This window comes from Triticum dicoccoides, chromosome 6B, assembly GCF_002162155.2.
Source record: "Triticum dicoccoides isolate Atlit2015 ecotype Zavitan chromosome 6B, WEW_v2.0, whole genome shotgun sequence".
NCBI lineage: Eukaryota > Viridiplantae > Streptophyta > Magnoliopsida > Poales > Poaceae > Triticum > Triticum dicoccoides.
The window spans coordinates 335,065,127-335,082,287 of NC_041391.1; positions in this window are offsets into that span (position 1 = coordinate 335,065,127).

The following is a 17,161-nucleotide window of genomic DNA, read 5'->3' on the forward strand; positions in this document are numbered from 1 at the left end:
AAATAATCATGGCAACAAACGGACTGTTGTAACCATGGCCCTCTTGCGGGCCGTATGATCCATGGGCCTTCTACGGGCCGTAGGATCCATTGGTCTTTTATACGGGCCGTAGGTTCCATGGGCCTTCTACCGGCCGTACGATCCATGGGCCTTCTACCGACCGTACGATCCATGGGCCTTCTATGGGCCATAGGATCCATGGGCCTTCTACGGGGCGTATCATCATTTCGCCAATCATGGGCCATACTATTCATGGATCATAGCGGGCCGTTAATAGGCCATATTTGATAACTCTATGAAAACAGCCCAACGGTTCTTTTGACATGAAAATGGCCCAACGTATTAACGGGGCACAAACGGGCCAACTGTAACGACGGGCTGAATTTGGCCCACAAGCAGAAAGTGACAGTAACGGGCCGTAAGTAAACGAATGCTGGAAATGAGCCCAAGAATAAATGGGCCCTGAGAAGACCGAAAGATAACTTGGGCTGGAAACGGCCCAATGGAATAATGGGCCATTAATGGGTATAAAGTGATACACTGTTCATTACGGGCTAGTTTCATCACGGGTCGTTAATGGGCCAAGAGTTACAAAGGTCCTCATATGGGCCGAAAGACGTCGTGGGCCATACATGGGCCGGAAGTTAAAACGGGATGGAATCATATTGGATGGCCCAGATTGTCACACCCTAGCTAGTCATGCATTAGAGTGTGTGCATCATGTTTAAAATTCCATTTAACTTGAAATGGGGATCTGTGAAACCCTCAGAATCATTTCTGAAAATGACCCAAATAAAAATTTCTCCAAAAGGGTCCAAGAAAATGCTCATGTTGATCTCTGAAAATATTGGACAGAGATAAAAATCAAACCAATATTTTTAGTGGCTCATGGACATTTATTTTGGGCATTTGGAATTAATGCATAAATATTTGCTTTGGAAATATATTTCTATATATATTAATATATGTCCAAATATTATGCCAATTATAAAGGAGCTCTGGAATAATATATCTAGCCCCTGAAAAATTTGGCATAAGTTAAATAAATGATTTCATATATTAATTAAATCAAAACAAATGTCAGAAATTAGAAAACAGAAAAAAAATAAAAGGGAGAAGCTTACCTGGGCTCCTCCACTGTGCAGCCCATCCAGCTGGCCGGCCCAGCCCGCCTCCCTCCTCTGTCGTCTTCGTCCCGACAGAGGGAGGGGAGTGTGGCCGGCGCGCGCGCGCGCCACCACGCCACGCCACCTCTCTCCCTGCTTGCCTGCCCTCCCCTCCTCGCTCGATGCCCTGGACGATGCCACGCCTCCCCCCCTGCTCTCTCTCACTCTCCCCCGGCTCTCCCCTCCTCTCCCTCGCTCTCTCTCTCACACGGCCGAACACCACCGCCGCCGCCGTTCGCCATAGCAGCCATCTCCGGCCACCCCTCGCTCCCCCGACTAGCTCAGAAGCTCCGCTACAACCCCCTCTTCTTCCCCACCGCTCCATGGGCCTCCGGAAGCTCTGCATCGCCGCCACGTCGCCGTTCCCCTCTTCGGGCTCCGACCATCATCGCCGACGAATTCGCCGTCTCCAGCGCGTCTCCGAGCCCGCTTCGACGCCCACTGCAACCGCGGTGAGCCCCCGAGTCGTTTTCCCCTTCTTCCCGGGTCTCTTTCGACCTCTAGGCCTTAGCCCCACCTTGGCCGAGAGCTCCACGCCGCCGGCGATGTCGCCGTCGTGGCCACGGTCACCGTAGCGCCCAACCGAGCACACTATCGTGCTCCACGCCTCACTAGGAGCACGCAGCACGCACCAACGCCTCCCCAAACACCCTGCAACGCCGACTCCGACCGCACTCGAACTCCGGCCGCCGCTCACGAGCTCGCCGTCGACGGTACCGGCCACCCCAGGCTCGGCCACCACCACCGTTCGACGCGCGGGAGCAAGAGCTCTCCAACGAGCCCAAGAACGGCCTCGCCCGTGCCCTGTAGCGCGATCCCGCATCGCGCCGCCGTCTCGGGCCTCGCCGGCGTCACGTCGCCGGTGGGTTTGACCCACCTTGACCACGGCAGGACCCCCCCTGAGTCCCTGACGGGTGGGCCCAGCCCTGTAGCTAATTAGGATTAGCGCTAACCACTGTTAGTTAACCCCCTGACACTGACCAGTGGGCCCCAGCGCCACTAATTAGTAATTAGGATTAATTTAACCCTGTTTAACCCCCCTGTCACTGATGTGTGGGCCCCACACGTCAGGTTTGACCCCAGCCAGCCGCAGTTGACCACTGACGTCATGATGACGTCATGCTGGCGCAATAACTATAATTTCTGGATTTAATTTAAATCAGGAAATTCCAGAATATAATTTAAACTTCAAAAATTCATAACTTTTATTCTGTAACTCCAAATTGGACAAATTATATATGAAAAATGATCAGAAAAATCCAATCTATCCATCTGTACTATTTTCATGCATGATCAAACAAGTTAAATTGATGTTTTAAGCAGAACAAGGAAAAGCACTTTAAAAGGCCATATTTGAATTTGAAATTTGAATCCTTGATTCAAATTTGCTCAAACCCTTCTGGTTTCAGTTGCATTAGCCCAACACACTCATATTGCCATGTTTCATGCATGCATCATATTGTTGCACATTGTTTGGTGATGGTTGTGTATCGGTGTCCTTTGCGACAGGTTCTGCCTCCGAGGAGTACCGTGATTACCCTAACGAAGAACCGTATCAGTGCATCGAACCATCAGGCAAGCAACCAACCATTTGATCATATCGATACAACCCCATGTTCTCGCTCCTGCTCTCTTTTACTGCATTAAGACAACGCGTTTCAAACTGCTGTGTGCTACGGTAGTTGAACCCATTTCCTCTGCATGACCTATCATTGCCACAGTAACTAGATGAAACCCACTAGCATGTGTAGGAGTTGATTGAGCCATATGTATGTGTTGTTCCTACCTTGCTATGCCTGCTATGCTTAGAGTCGTGTCAGGTCTGGTTCATCTGGGTGATGGGCTAGAGTGAAATGTTTATGTCGGTAATGAGAGTGGTGTGGTGAACACGATTTGGTAAAGGTATCGATGAGAGGCCATGTAGGAGTACATGGTGGGTTGTTTCATTGAAGCCGACCTTAAGCACTGAGATCTGTATGTGTGATTTAAGAATCAGCTACTACCATGCATTGGGCCCGAAACCAATGGACCCTCTCGGCTTCTTATTCACCCTAGTTCTCCGTCCAGGAGTTGCAAGTAGTTTCTGGTGTTTGTAGCCTACTGGAGGCCGTGGACAGCGCTGACCGTAGGGGTGGGCTGTGATGTGGTAGGTACGTGGCACGGTGTACCGAATACCCGTTAGGTATCTCGGGAACCCTGTTCACATCGTTCGGGGCCGTATGGGAAACCTCGGCCGGACTCCCTGCGGATGGAACCTGGATAGGCGATAAACCTGGACTGGAGGCTTAGGTGATTAGGTAGGTCGTGGCCGACACCCACGTTGGGCTTCCGCTTGAAGGTTGCCGAGTACATGTCGTGTAAACGACGGTAAGTGGTGAGAGCGTGTATGAAGAAGTACACCCCTGCAGGGTTAACATGATCTATTCAAATAGCCGCGTCCGCGGTAAAGGACTACTTGGTTGCCTATACAGTTCATAGACAAGTAAATGGAAACTGTTAAAAGCCTCAAGATAAGTGTGAGTGCCGAGGATGGCTCTTCCGTAGGAAGACGGAGGTGGATCCTCGGTAGTGTATTGAAGTGGTGAGTAGTGGACTCGTGTGCGCAAAACCATTTCAAGTTGGAGTATCGTAGGATAGTCTAGCCAAGAGTCAAAGCTGGCTTGCTGCAACAACTCCACCAACCCTTCTTGATAATATGCATGTATGTAGGATCTGATGTAAGTCTTGCTGAGTACCTTTGTACTCATGTTGCTATAATTTACATTTTTACAGAAGACGCTGCAACCCCTTCTGATGGGTTCTATGTAGACGTTGACATCAACGAGTAGGCTAAAGACCCAGGTGGTGACCCTGAGCTTGTGAAGGTCCACGTAGTATAGTTAGGCTTTCCAAGCCTCTTTTATTTTACTAGTTGTCTGTACTTAGACAAGTTACTTCCGCTGCTGGTTTGTATGACTGTATGACTTGTATGTTGGGTCGTGAGACCCGTACCTTTGTGTATGTTATGTATGGCTCCCTGAGCCTTAAATAAAGTACTTGTGTCGTAGAGTCATGTTGTGATGCTTCGTTGTATTTGCACATATCGAGCATATTGTGTGTATGACTGAAATGCTTGGTATGTGTGGGATCTGACCATCTAGTTGTTTGTCTTTAGTAGCCTCTCTTACCGGGAAATGTCTCCTAGTGTTACCGCTGAGCCATGGTAGCTTGCTACTGCTCTGGAACACTTAGGCTGGCCGGCATGTGTCCTTCTTCGTTCCTGTGTCTGTCCCTTCGGGGAAATGTCACGCTTTGAGTACCGGAGTCCTGTTAGCCCGCTACAGCCCGGTTTACCGGAGTCCTGCTAGCCCAGTGCTACAGCCCGGACCCACTTGCTGATGACCGACACGTTCGAAGCTGGGTCATGGATGCCTGTCCCTGTAAGTCTGTGCCACTTTGGGTTTACGACTAGTCATGTCAGCCCGGGCTCTTTATCATATGGATGCTAGAGACACTATCATATACGTGAGCCAAAAGGCGCAAACGGTCCCGGCAAAGGTAAGGCGACACCCGTGGGGATACCGTGCGTGAGGCCGCAAGGTGATATGAGGTGTTACCGGCTAGACCGATGTGACATCGAGTCGGGGTCCTGACACAGATGAAGCTACTGGGCCTAATTCGGAGAGGTCGTAACGGGCCCTGGGTTAGCAGGCTGTAAATGGGCTATATGTGAACATGCCGTTAACAGGCTTTTCGTGGGCCGGCCCGCCACCTTTTGACCAAGTCAAACGGGCCAGCCTTTTCACAGGAATGGGACTCTATTGGGCCATGCCACGTGTCGACGTATCATAGGCGCCTTGGGTCCAATGAGTGGATGACATCTGTCCCAACGGTGAGCAGACACGTGTTTCCTCTAGCCAATGATGATTTTACACGTGGAAAATCCCCATTGGTCAAAGGCTGTTAACGGGTTATCGGATCCAAAACCGGACCCGATAGCTTAACGGCGTTTCGTTACGTTGGATGCTATGTGTCGGTCACCCTTGACGAAAGCACTTCTGTGACGCGCGATTTATTGTCATGGAAGTGGACACTTCCGTGATGATAATTTTGGTAATGTCATGGAACACTTCTACGACAGCAGAGGTATGATTATCTTGATTCTGTCATAAAATCGTCATGGATGTACATGCATGACAAAAAACGCGACCTACTGTGACAAACACGTATATCTCAGAAGTATATTTTTTGTAGTGCTAGTAGTAGTACAACTGTGGTACATTTGATGGTCAAAATACTATTCATCCGGTCCTCACAGTGAAGTGACAACACCCTGCGCCTGACATGACTCCAGGCGGCATGTTCGGGTTACCAAAGTCAGCCTCACCCTGTGCATTGTGCAGTCTGTCACCGCCGCTATATAGCACATTAGCATGCCTCGCCTCGTCTCCCTCTCCCCTCCCATAGCACCACTCCATCTCCATGTCCATCTCACTGTGCCCCCGTGTACCATCGCCTCGCTCGCCTCCCCCAGTGTGACGCCCCAAGACAGATGATCCAGAAGACTTCCATATTTTTTGTGACCTCCATGTGTTTTTTTATTTGTGCTTGCTCTATTTATTTTTGCATTGCATCATGTCATCATGCCAGCATGTCATTTAGTTTTTAAAACCTCAACTAAATAAATTGCATAGATCTTTTGATCTATTTAAATCGAGGGAATTCACATGGTGATTTCTCTTTATAACATATCCTCCTAATATTTTTGGAGCTACTATAAATATTCCATTATTTGGAATTGATCATAACACACTTGCAAATAAATCCCAATGCCCTTGTTATCTCAATTCTTGGTCTCCAACTTTGCCCACAATTCTTTTATCCTTTTCCTAAGCTCCACCTAACTTCTCTACATTTTTTTGAAACCTCGTAGCCTTTCTTTTCTTCCCTTTTATTCTTCTGTTAAAGAGAATTAGAGGGAGAGAGAAGAGAGCCAGCCCAGCCGGCCTCTTGTGTCTGACCATCTAGGCCGGCCCATTCGTGCAGCTAGCCTAGCCCACCTAAACCCTCATCTTAACCTTGCCCGATCCCACTTATCTCCCTTGATCCCTCCTCCAGCGCCGCCACCCTGTTCCCGATGTCCACTCGCTCGCCACATCTCTCTCGATTCCCCTCGTCTTCCTCCCGACCGCGCCGCCAGGAGAGCCTCGGCTCGATCCCCATCCTCCTCCACCTCGCGCCCGACCCCCTCTCAGCCTCCCACGCGCTTCCCTCTGCAGCACTAGGCCGCGACCGCGTGCCACTCGAGCCAGCAGGCCGCTGCCCTGCGTCGTCGCGCCTGAGCCTCCTCACGGCTTGCTGCAACCGCGCAAGTAGAGGAGCTCATGCCCGAGCTCCCTGCTTCCTCCCTCCATGGCGCCTGGCCTCCTGCGCCACCGCCGAAGCAGTCATCCCCGCCCACGAGCCGTCCGGCCGTCGCGTTGCCATCTTCCAGCGACCTTGTCGCCTTCCTGCACAGGCGTGACCGCTGCTGGTCTTGTGTGAGAGCCCCTCCTCACTGTCATGGCGTCCGTCGTGGTTGTTCAGTGCCCGCACGTTGCTGCTATTTTGCTGCCCGCCTCTTTGTTGGCCGCTAAGACCCAGACGTTGTGCTTCTTCGTTTGGCTCATCCCAAGCCTCGGTAGACCTGGGGCCTCACTGCACTTGACCGTCGTTGTTCTGTTGCTTCTCCGTGAAGACAGAGACTGCCAAGTACTCCCTCCGTAAACTAATGTAAGAGCGTTTAGATCACTATTTTAGTGATCTAAATGCTCTTATATTAGTTTACAGAGGGAGTACATGGATACGCCAAGTTCCGCTCCGAACATGTACGACTACACCTGCTGATGCGTCAAGTACCTTGGAACGTCTACGACTATGCGGACTCGCCAAGTACCACGACGACCGTGTACCACTACCGTCTACCCCGGAGACATCGGATGCATCAAGTCCCTCTTCGAGACGTGTACCACTACTTCCACTACCGTTGTCGTGTACCACTACTTCCACTACGACCGTTCTGAGAATGTCTACTTCCTCTACGCCACTTCGAACTCGAACCACTCCAAAAATACACGCTCCGAAGGTATAACCACTGAGACAATGACCCGTGGACGAATGCATGTTGTCTGAGATGAACCGTATGTTTGCACCGTGCCCGTTTGCTTCATGCACGTTCCTCCTTGTTTGCCATGCCGTCGACCCGTGGGAACCCGGTAACCGGGATCACCCCACCATCTTTTGCATGTTCCGCACATCCGCACACTTGCTCTTTCGCAGCGGTATCTCAATGAGTTTTCGGATCATCGGTATGTTGCCGTGGCACCATTTCCATTGTAGTTGCCATGACACCCCTTTCGTTCCGCCACGATGACAAATGCTTCATAACATGCTCATGTCAACGTGTTCATAAAAATTGCATAAAACTTGCATATGTCATCCACATCATGATAACAACAATTAAAATGTTTAAAATTGTTGTTTGCGTTAAATTGCTAAATAACATATGGGGATTTTTGGAATTGTTGTTTGTTGTTTCCGGCCTCATTTAAACTTGCCCAAATAGTTAGTTTAATTATGCTTCACCTCTTGCCATGTTGATGCGGAGCATCCCACGTTCATCCCCATGTACACTCCGACTACTCCCCAAGCCCCAAGGATACATAAGATGAGACATCGACTATGCGCCATTGGACACAAGGTGAACCCGTTCCTAAATGCTTCCCCTTTCCATTCGCGTGAGACATGGTTTCTACTTCAAGCGCGGACCTTGTGCATACTCAGGTACACCCGAGGAGACCATGGATAGCCCAAGGACCAAGGCCAAGTGTGCGCGGGAGCAAAGGAAGAAGAAGGAAGAAGAGTCTGCTGCTAGAGCAGCCGGACATCCGGCCATGTCCCGGACATCCGGCCATGTCTCGAACATCCGGCCATGTCTCGGACATCCAGCCCTGCCCGGACATCCGGCCCAACCACCGGAAATCCGGCCTCCATCACAGAATGCATCTGGAGGTGACCCTGACAGCCCGGACATCCGGTCCCGTGCCCCAGACATCCGTCTCCTCCGAAGCCCCGGACATCCGGCTCTCCTCGTCGGAAATCCAGCCCCTGATATCCAGAGAGCAACCGCAGGGCACCCAGGCCAGCCCGGACATCCGGCCTTTCTGCCCGGACATCTGGCCCATCGCGAAGCCCCAGACATCCGGCCCCCCAACCCGGACATCCGGCGCCAGTCTGCGCATAGTGAACGGGCCAAGGGCCCATGTATCCCTCTCACTTATCCCTTCGAGGCTAAGGCCTATATATACTCCACCACCTCCTCCTAGTTAGGGTTAGCGTTGATTTAGCTCGTTTGTGAGATAGAGCCTCGCTCATCCATCGGATCTCCTCCCCGTGAGAGACCGCAACCTCTTCGGAGAAGATCCACTTGGATTCAAGACCCCTTTACGGGAAGATCCCCTCGTGGATTCAAGACCTCCTCTCGGAGAAGAACGTCTACCTTTGTATCTTTCCTTTGTTGATTTTGAATCTTGTGCTACCTCATGTGTTCGGTGATCTAGCCCTTGTGTGATCAATTACTTGTCGGTCGAGTGATTCTCTCGTTTCTCCCCGTGTTTTCCCTTGTGATTTCCGCGCGTTCTTCGTGTTTCCCCGTAGGATCCACTCCAAACGTGAAAGATCGGCCCCTAGGGTTCCGCCCTACATCATCTATGGTATCATGAGCCACGTTGATCACGTTTTTGGAGCCCCTACCCTTTGTTTGTAGCTTGATTTTGTTAATTTCGTCCTAAATTCGAAAATTCCCCACCAAAAATAGCCCCAATTTTTTTGTGATCCCTTCGTTTGATGATGTTTTGTTGATTTTGATCCGTGGATTTGCTTGGTTTCAAGTGGATCTAGATTTCCCCCAAGTTTCCCCACTTTCCATCCACGAAATCTCTCCAATTTTGCCCCCGGAATCATCAATTTCCGCCCCAAAATCGAGTTCCTCGAGTTCATCCTCGGATTTGGAGCTTAGACATCCGGCCCGACCACCGGACATCCGGACAGCCCGGACATCCGCCCATTAGCCCGGACATACGGTTCCTGGAGCGCATTTCATGCACGGTTTTGGACATTCAGCCACCGGAAATCCGGCCCGAGCCCCGGATGTCTGGCCCCTGGGATTTCAGCTTTTCCAGTTTCACCGTTTCGGCCATAACTAATTCATCCGGCGTCTGATTTTGACATTCTTTAGCTCGTTTGGAAGCTCTTGACATCCCCCTTCCCACAAAAATACCACCAATATCATTTGTCTTCATCAAATTTTCGAAAATTTGGCAAGTTTGCCTAGGCCCTCCACCACATCATCCACATAACCACCACCGACTTCTGCATCCTAACCCATTTTGTTCCATATAGCATTAGTGGTTGTTTGAGTTGTGATTTGAGTCTCCTAAGGTGTTTAGGCTACCTAGGACGGTTGCTTCTTCATCAACCACCACCACCACTTCAACATAACCTTGCCCACCATACACTTCCGACAACCCAACTTAACCCAATTGTTGTTTGAGCTTTTTCGAGTTGTGGCTTGTGTCTCCTAAGGTGTTTAGGCTACTTAGGGACGGCAACTTCAACTTTGACACGTGTATAGCCCGTCATCCCACCTCCGCATTGCCAAGTGCACACCACCACCGCTCTCCGCTACCACCATTTTGACATTTGACGTGTGAGATTTTGAGTTCGTGATTTTTCTGTTTCCTAAGGTGTTTCAGCTACTTAGGGACGAGACTCCATCATCTTGGTTTCTACATCAAGATCACCGCCACTCATCATCGCCAAGGACGGTAACCTCCATATCATCTTGGTATCGTGGTATCCCTCCATTGTATATTCCCCTTGCCATTGCATTGTTAACCCCTAGCCCATTTTGCGTTACTTGCCTATTGAGACTAGCCATTTGAGTATTGCCGGCAATGTTACTTGTGCACATTAGTGATCTATACTTCCCATAGCATACATACCATATCATATTGGTATCATCATATCATCTCTTGTGTCACAAGCTTGTTCCCGCATATATACAATTGCTATCTTGGTTTGTGCATTGTGCAAAAGTGGCCATATCCAAAAAAAAGAAGAAGAAGAATAAGCTTTTAAGCAAAAGAGAAAGAGCAAAGAGCTTGTAAGCAAGTGCCATAGCATCATACCACATTGCATATAAGATTGTCATATCCGATCATCTTGGATCATCTTGAGAGAAACACCGGGAACCATACATATATAGTATACTTGGGTAGAAAGTTTATCCATTTTGCATCTTATAGGTTGTGCACAAGTGTCGTATCCGCCTATTGAGCAATCGTGCTAGCATCTCTCTTGAGTTGTGCAACACGAGCGTTTTCCATGGATTCCACATTTTGTGCTCATTCCTTGGTTGCACAACCCCATTTATCTATCCGTGTGTGTGTTTCCGTGTGCCACATATTGCTATTGGTCCATTTGTTTCGCTTGCGAATTTGTGAATCTCTTTCAACATTATTGACTCTTGCTAACATTTTGCATTAATTTTTGTGCCACTATCCTCACCGAGCTCCTCCATAAGCTTTAATTGTGTAGGTGTGAGAACCGACAAGGATTGGTACCAATAGTGCTATTTCATTGTCCTCATTTGAGTGAACTTGATTCATTGTCAACATCGGTCAAGGTACATTGGTATAAGTTCTTCTCTTTCTCCCACTCATATTTGCTCGAGTCTTGTGATGGATAGGCAAGGCATTTCATCTCCGGTCTATGACAACAACGATGGCATGAACAACTACATCTCCAAAGCGTCTTCTTCGATCTACAACGACAAATACAAGGCGCACAATCACGATTGCGAGAGCGTATCGAGAACATCTCCATCAACATTCATCACTCTGAAGCAAGAAAAAGGGACTACATCAACAAGAAGCTTTCCGCACATAAAGAGGAGCAAGATGCAAGGATTGAGGAGATTAGAGCCTTGATCAAGTCTTCTTCCCCTTCGTCATCTTCACAGCGGCGACATTCAATCCAGAAGTCTTCAGAGCGCGAAAATGATACAAGTGCAAATCGTCCTTGTCCATATCTACATGGCGACCACCATCATGTTCGTGATCCACATCGTCATGAAGGGCAAGTCACCTCCAAGCAACATGTGCACGACGACGACGAACGACATCTACTATGAGCTCAAGCACGACAACGACATCATCATCATGAAGATGCTCCACAAGCGCAAATGCACAAGTCCCAACAAGACCTACTTCACGCCAAGTCGACGCTTCATGAGCACAAAAGAAGACCGCGAGACAACCACCACCAAGACGGTGCTACAACTACAACAACCACTTCGGAATCTTCGCGAAGTGCTATCAAGGCATCTTTGTCTTTGGACGTACGGCATCTTCGCCTACTTCCCACGAGTACGCCTACAACGACTTCATCAAGTCCAAGGAGACTACCTATGAGCAAGGGCGACACTTCCATCTTTGGAAGCCCCCCAAGGAAGATGGCCGAGCATGGGAAATTCCCCTCGGTCATGGAGACGAGCTACGAGGTGCCACATCATATGGGCCTCCAACACCAAGACGGTGACAAGACGGTCGAGCAAGGGCCATCCCCTTCGACCACGGCGATGAGCACGAACCTCTTATACAACATGAAGACGACGCCCATATCGGACTCATACTCCGAGTCAAGCTACGCGACTGCGCATGGAGACATTTGCACCTACACCTCTCCGACAACCACATATGTTGAGATGCCCCAAGTGCCATGTGAGGAGAGCCACCACCACATGAGTGACATGATTGACTCCACCATACGTGACATTGAGAGCATTTCCTATGAGAGGATGAGTGTGACCACCACTAGCCCCACACATGAGAGCATGCCACACATCCTATGTGAGGTTGAGCGCCATTCGAGTGACTCCACCAACCATATGAGTGAGAGCATCCTTGAGGGAGTGTGTGAGCCACAACACTTAGAGAGTGCGGTAGTTGACACGGCATGTGAGGCCACTATGATTTCTAACGACTTAACCTCTACTCCGAGTGTGTTTCCTTCTTTGGTGCTAGGTCTCCTAGATGACGACATGCCTACCCTCGACGAGTCCATCCCTCCAATGGGAAAACCGATGGCCATGGTGGACAATGATGCATCCCCACATGGTTCCATCAAGATGAAGATGACAATGAGACAATCTTCGACACCTCACCTACAACACATGAGTGATGCTCCAAAGGTAACATAGGTGATGGTGCTTCTCTTGTCCCACTAGTGGACTATGTTGACATCGATTGCTCCCATGATGTTGACACACCTATTGCCATGCTTCATGCTAGTGAGACTTCTTCATGCCTTGACTTACCTATTTATGATGAATATGATGATGAGCATGTTGAGTTGCCTAGTTGTGATGCTATGCTTCATAGGATATCATGTGAAAATTCTATTGGTCACTTCATGTTTGACAATCCATTGAACTTGTCATATGCTATGAGTGAGATCTCCATATTGCATCATTTCAATCTCAACATAGTAACTATGCATGCCCCATTAAAATCAATCCCATTTGCACTTATGGCATAGATGACGAGATGATGGTCATTGGCTTTTGCTTTTCATGTGATGATATTGCCATGCTTCCTTTACATGATTTGCGCAATTCATCTACTATGTCATGCCATGATCACATTGTTTCAAATATGCAGTGTTTTGGATGTTGTCAATATTCTCCATGTGATGTTGCTACTCATTCTCATGAGGAGACCCCCATAGTTTCCTACATATTAGGAGATCTTGATGCATTCCATACTTTGCATGATTCCCACTATTGCGTGCACCTTATGCATTCCATGAATAACAATGCTCTAGATATTTCTCATGATGCATTACACAATTTGAGTCTCCATTATGTGATACATAATAACAAACCTCTCATGATGGATGACATGTTTCTATATCACGCATCTCATTTATTTGAGCATGGGCTATTTTGTGCTAACTGACACATGCACGTGCGCATCATGATGGATGATGTGTGCATATACTATGCACACACAATTTTTCCTTTGTATTTATTTTGTGTAGGTACTCACATATACTCGTCGACCTCTCAATCCCAAGAGTTGACGAAACGAGCTCTCGAGAGCAACGATGACTTGGGATCCCGTGGACTACCCTTACCACCGTTCCCTTCGCGCAAGGACTACGCGCATCTCTTTCACTTGGCTCTCACATGGCTATGGGCTATTTACCACTTGTCACCTTATGCCCATACTATTGTGTTCACTTTGCATGTTATGCTTGCTTCTATGCCTTTACCATGCAATTGTGACTCTTGCTTGCATATACCCATGTTTCACCATTATGATACTCCTATGTGTATTTGGATGCTTGGTGGAGATCCTTGTTACTATTGCCATGTTTATCATGTGCCCCATGCTATTGATGCTTGTTGTGTTGGGAGAGTCATGATGACCCATTGCTATTTACATATGGCTTCTCACCAATACATTGATGATATTTTTCTCATATCTTGCTTTCATGCTTGTGATATGTCATGTGCATTATTCATGCCCACTATTTGCACACATGACATGCTTGCCATGATTCCTTCTAGTATGTTGCATCTTCGCACTACTAGCATGCTTGACTTCCGCTATGATTGCTTCCTATGTTGCATCACCCATGTTCCAATATTACTTGCTTTCTTGGGTTGATGACATATATGCTCATGCCTCTCACATGATTTGTCAGGATCATTGTCTCTTGTCTCCATTAGTTGCATCTCTCACATCACCTTGTATTGAGTGCAACCATACTATGCTTATTGATCTTGGAGATTTTGACACCTTACTTGTGATGCATGCTTGTTTACTTGAGCCTTTTGCATTTGGTTGTTCTCGCATCATATGCCTCCATACTATTAAATGCTCCCTTGTCCTTTCTTATGATGAGCATGATGCATACACTTGTTGGGTATCTTACCACTCGAATGATAGGTTTTGCATTTCCACTAACCTCATTTGTTTTTCCGAGTGTTTGTCATGTTCTTTCATTTTGGAGGTTTCACAAGGCGATGCCGTTATGCGACACCTTGGTCATGCGAAGGCATACACGATGTGCAACACCAACATTTGCGAGAATCTACTAAAGGTGAACTCCTTCCCTTTGAGCCATCCTCAAGTTTGCATATTGGATGGGTCACTCTTTCATTGTTGTTTCCTTCTTGCTGTCTACATGATACATCTCGCGACCGGAGGAGCGACATTGGAGATTGGCTACATGGACCTTCACATTGAGGAGCACTCGTACTTATGGGATACACCTTCGGAATTCCACTCATGCCACGACATCGAGCATTGGTACATCAACACTCCTTTGACACATTGCACTCACACATCCATATTTTTTGATTGTGCTCATACATGTCATGCTCGATGGACAATACCATACTCAACACAAGTTTGCACCCCATGCATGGATTGACTCAAATTATGATTGCCTTGTTGCATCTTATATTCCAATGTCATCCATGATATATGAGCGTGTGCACTTCCTAAGAAAATTTGTTGTGATCTTCCTTGATGGCATTTTCATACATCATGATCATATTGTCCACCATCAATTGCATGATAGCTTACACATATTGAGCATCCATTGCCATATTCATGCTATTGATGAACCGTCTCTCTATGACATCATTTTGCACAATGGTAGAATTTGTCGCTTTGTGCACCATGCTAATTATCCCATGAATGCTTTGCATATCATTCTAGATCATCTTGATAAGCATCATGTGTCTTGCCATGCACCATCTTGCCGCACGGACTCATATTTACTTGATGGACGCTTTGTGTGCGCTAACCATTGTATTTCCGAGTGTTGCTTGTGTTTGCTATTTTTGCATGTCTATCACTCCGGTGACACCATGAACTACTTGGATTGCGCCATGTCTTCAACTTCATCCAACTACAAGTCCGTCCACGACAACCGTTTCCATGGTGATGAGGATCACGATCCGAGGTCGGATCTTTCCCAAGGGGGGGGGAGATGATGCGGAGCATCCCACGTTCATCCCCATGTACACTCCGACTACTCCCCAAGCCCCAAGGATACATAAGATGAGACCTCGACTATGTGCCATTGGACACAAGGTGAACCCGTTCCTAAATGCTTCCCCTTTCCATTCGCGTGAGACATGGTTGCTACTTCAAGCACGGACTTGTGCATACTCAGGTACACCCGAGGAGACCATGGAGATCCCAAGGACCAAGGCCAAGTGTGCGTGGGAGCAAAGGAAGAAGAAGGAAGAAGAGTCTGCTGCTACAGCAGTTGGACATCCGGCCATGTCCCGGACATCCGGCCCTACCCGGACATCCGGCCCAACCACCGGAAATCCGGCCTCCATCACAGAATGCATCTGGAGGCGACCCTGACAGCCCGGAAATCCGGTCCCGTGCCCCGGACATCCGGCTCCTCCCGAAGCCCCGGACATCCAGCCCTCCTCGTCGGAAATCCGGCCCCTGATATCCAGAGAGCAACCGCAGGGCACCCAGGCCAGCCCGGACATCCGGCCTTCCCGCTCGGACATCCGGCCCATCGCGAAGCCCCGGACATCCGCCCCCCCCCCAGCCCAAACATCCGGCGCCTGTCTGCGCACAGTGAACGGGCCAAGGGCCCATGTATCCCTCTCACTTACCCCTTCGAAGCTAAGGCCTATATATACTCCACCACCTCCTCCTAGTTAGGGTTAGCGTTGATTTAGCTCGTTTGTGAGATAGAGCCTCGCTCATCCATCGGATCTCCTCCTCGTTAGAGACCGCGGCCTCTTCGGAGAAGATCCACTTGGATTCAAGACCACTTTATGGGAAGATCCCCTCGTGGATTCAAGACCTCCTCTCGGAGAAGAACGGCTACCTTTGTATCTTTCCTTTGTTGATTTTGAATATTGTGCTACCTCATGTGTTCGGTTATCTAGCCCTTGTGTGATCAATTACTTGTCGGTCGAGTGATTCTCTCGTTTCTCCCCGTGTTTTCCCTTGTGATTTCCGCGCGTTCTTCGTGTTTCCCTGTAGGATCCACTCCAAACGTGAAAGATCGGCCCCTAAGGTTCCGCCCTACATCACATGTTTAATAACATTTAATATTGTTGGGTACATAAATGAGAGAGAACTAAATAATTGATGTGGTGTTTCGTCAATATGCAACTCGTTGCATATTGAGCTCCACTTAACTTGTAGTGTTGTTTGTGCACTTTGCCATGACATGCCTCATTAAACTGGACATGCATCATACTTGTTTGTGCATCATGCCATGTTTATGTGACGGTTGTTTACCATGTTGTTTTCTTCTTTCCGATTGCGCTTCTACTTGATAGTTCCGGTAACGTTGCGTTTGTGAAGATTCCTTCGACTACGTTGGTTCGTCTACTTCATGGTTTCGTTCTTCTTCCTTGTGGGATCTCAGGCAAGATGACCATTACCCTCGATATCACTTCTATCTTTGCTTGCTAGTTGCTTCGTTCTATCGCTATGCTGCGCTACCTATCACTTGTTTACCATGCCTCCCATTTTGCCATGTCAGCCTCTAACCTTTTCACCCTTCCTAGCAAACCGTTGTTTGGCTATGTTACCGCTTTGCTCAGCCCCTCTTATAGCGTTGTTAGTTGCAAGTGAAGTTGAAGATTGCTCCATGATGGACAGGATTATGTTGTGATATCACAATATCGCTTATTTAATTAATGCATCTATATACTTGGTAAAGGGTGGAAGTCTCGGCCTTATGCCTGGTGTTTTGTTCCACTCTTGCCGCCCTAGTTTCGGTCATACCGGTGTTATGTTCCTTGATTTTGCGTTCCTTACGTGGTTGGGTGATTTATGGGACCCCCTTGACAGTTCGCCTTGAATAAAACTCCTCCAGCAAGGCCCAACCTTGGTTTTACCATTTGCCACCTAAGCCGTTTT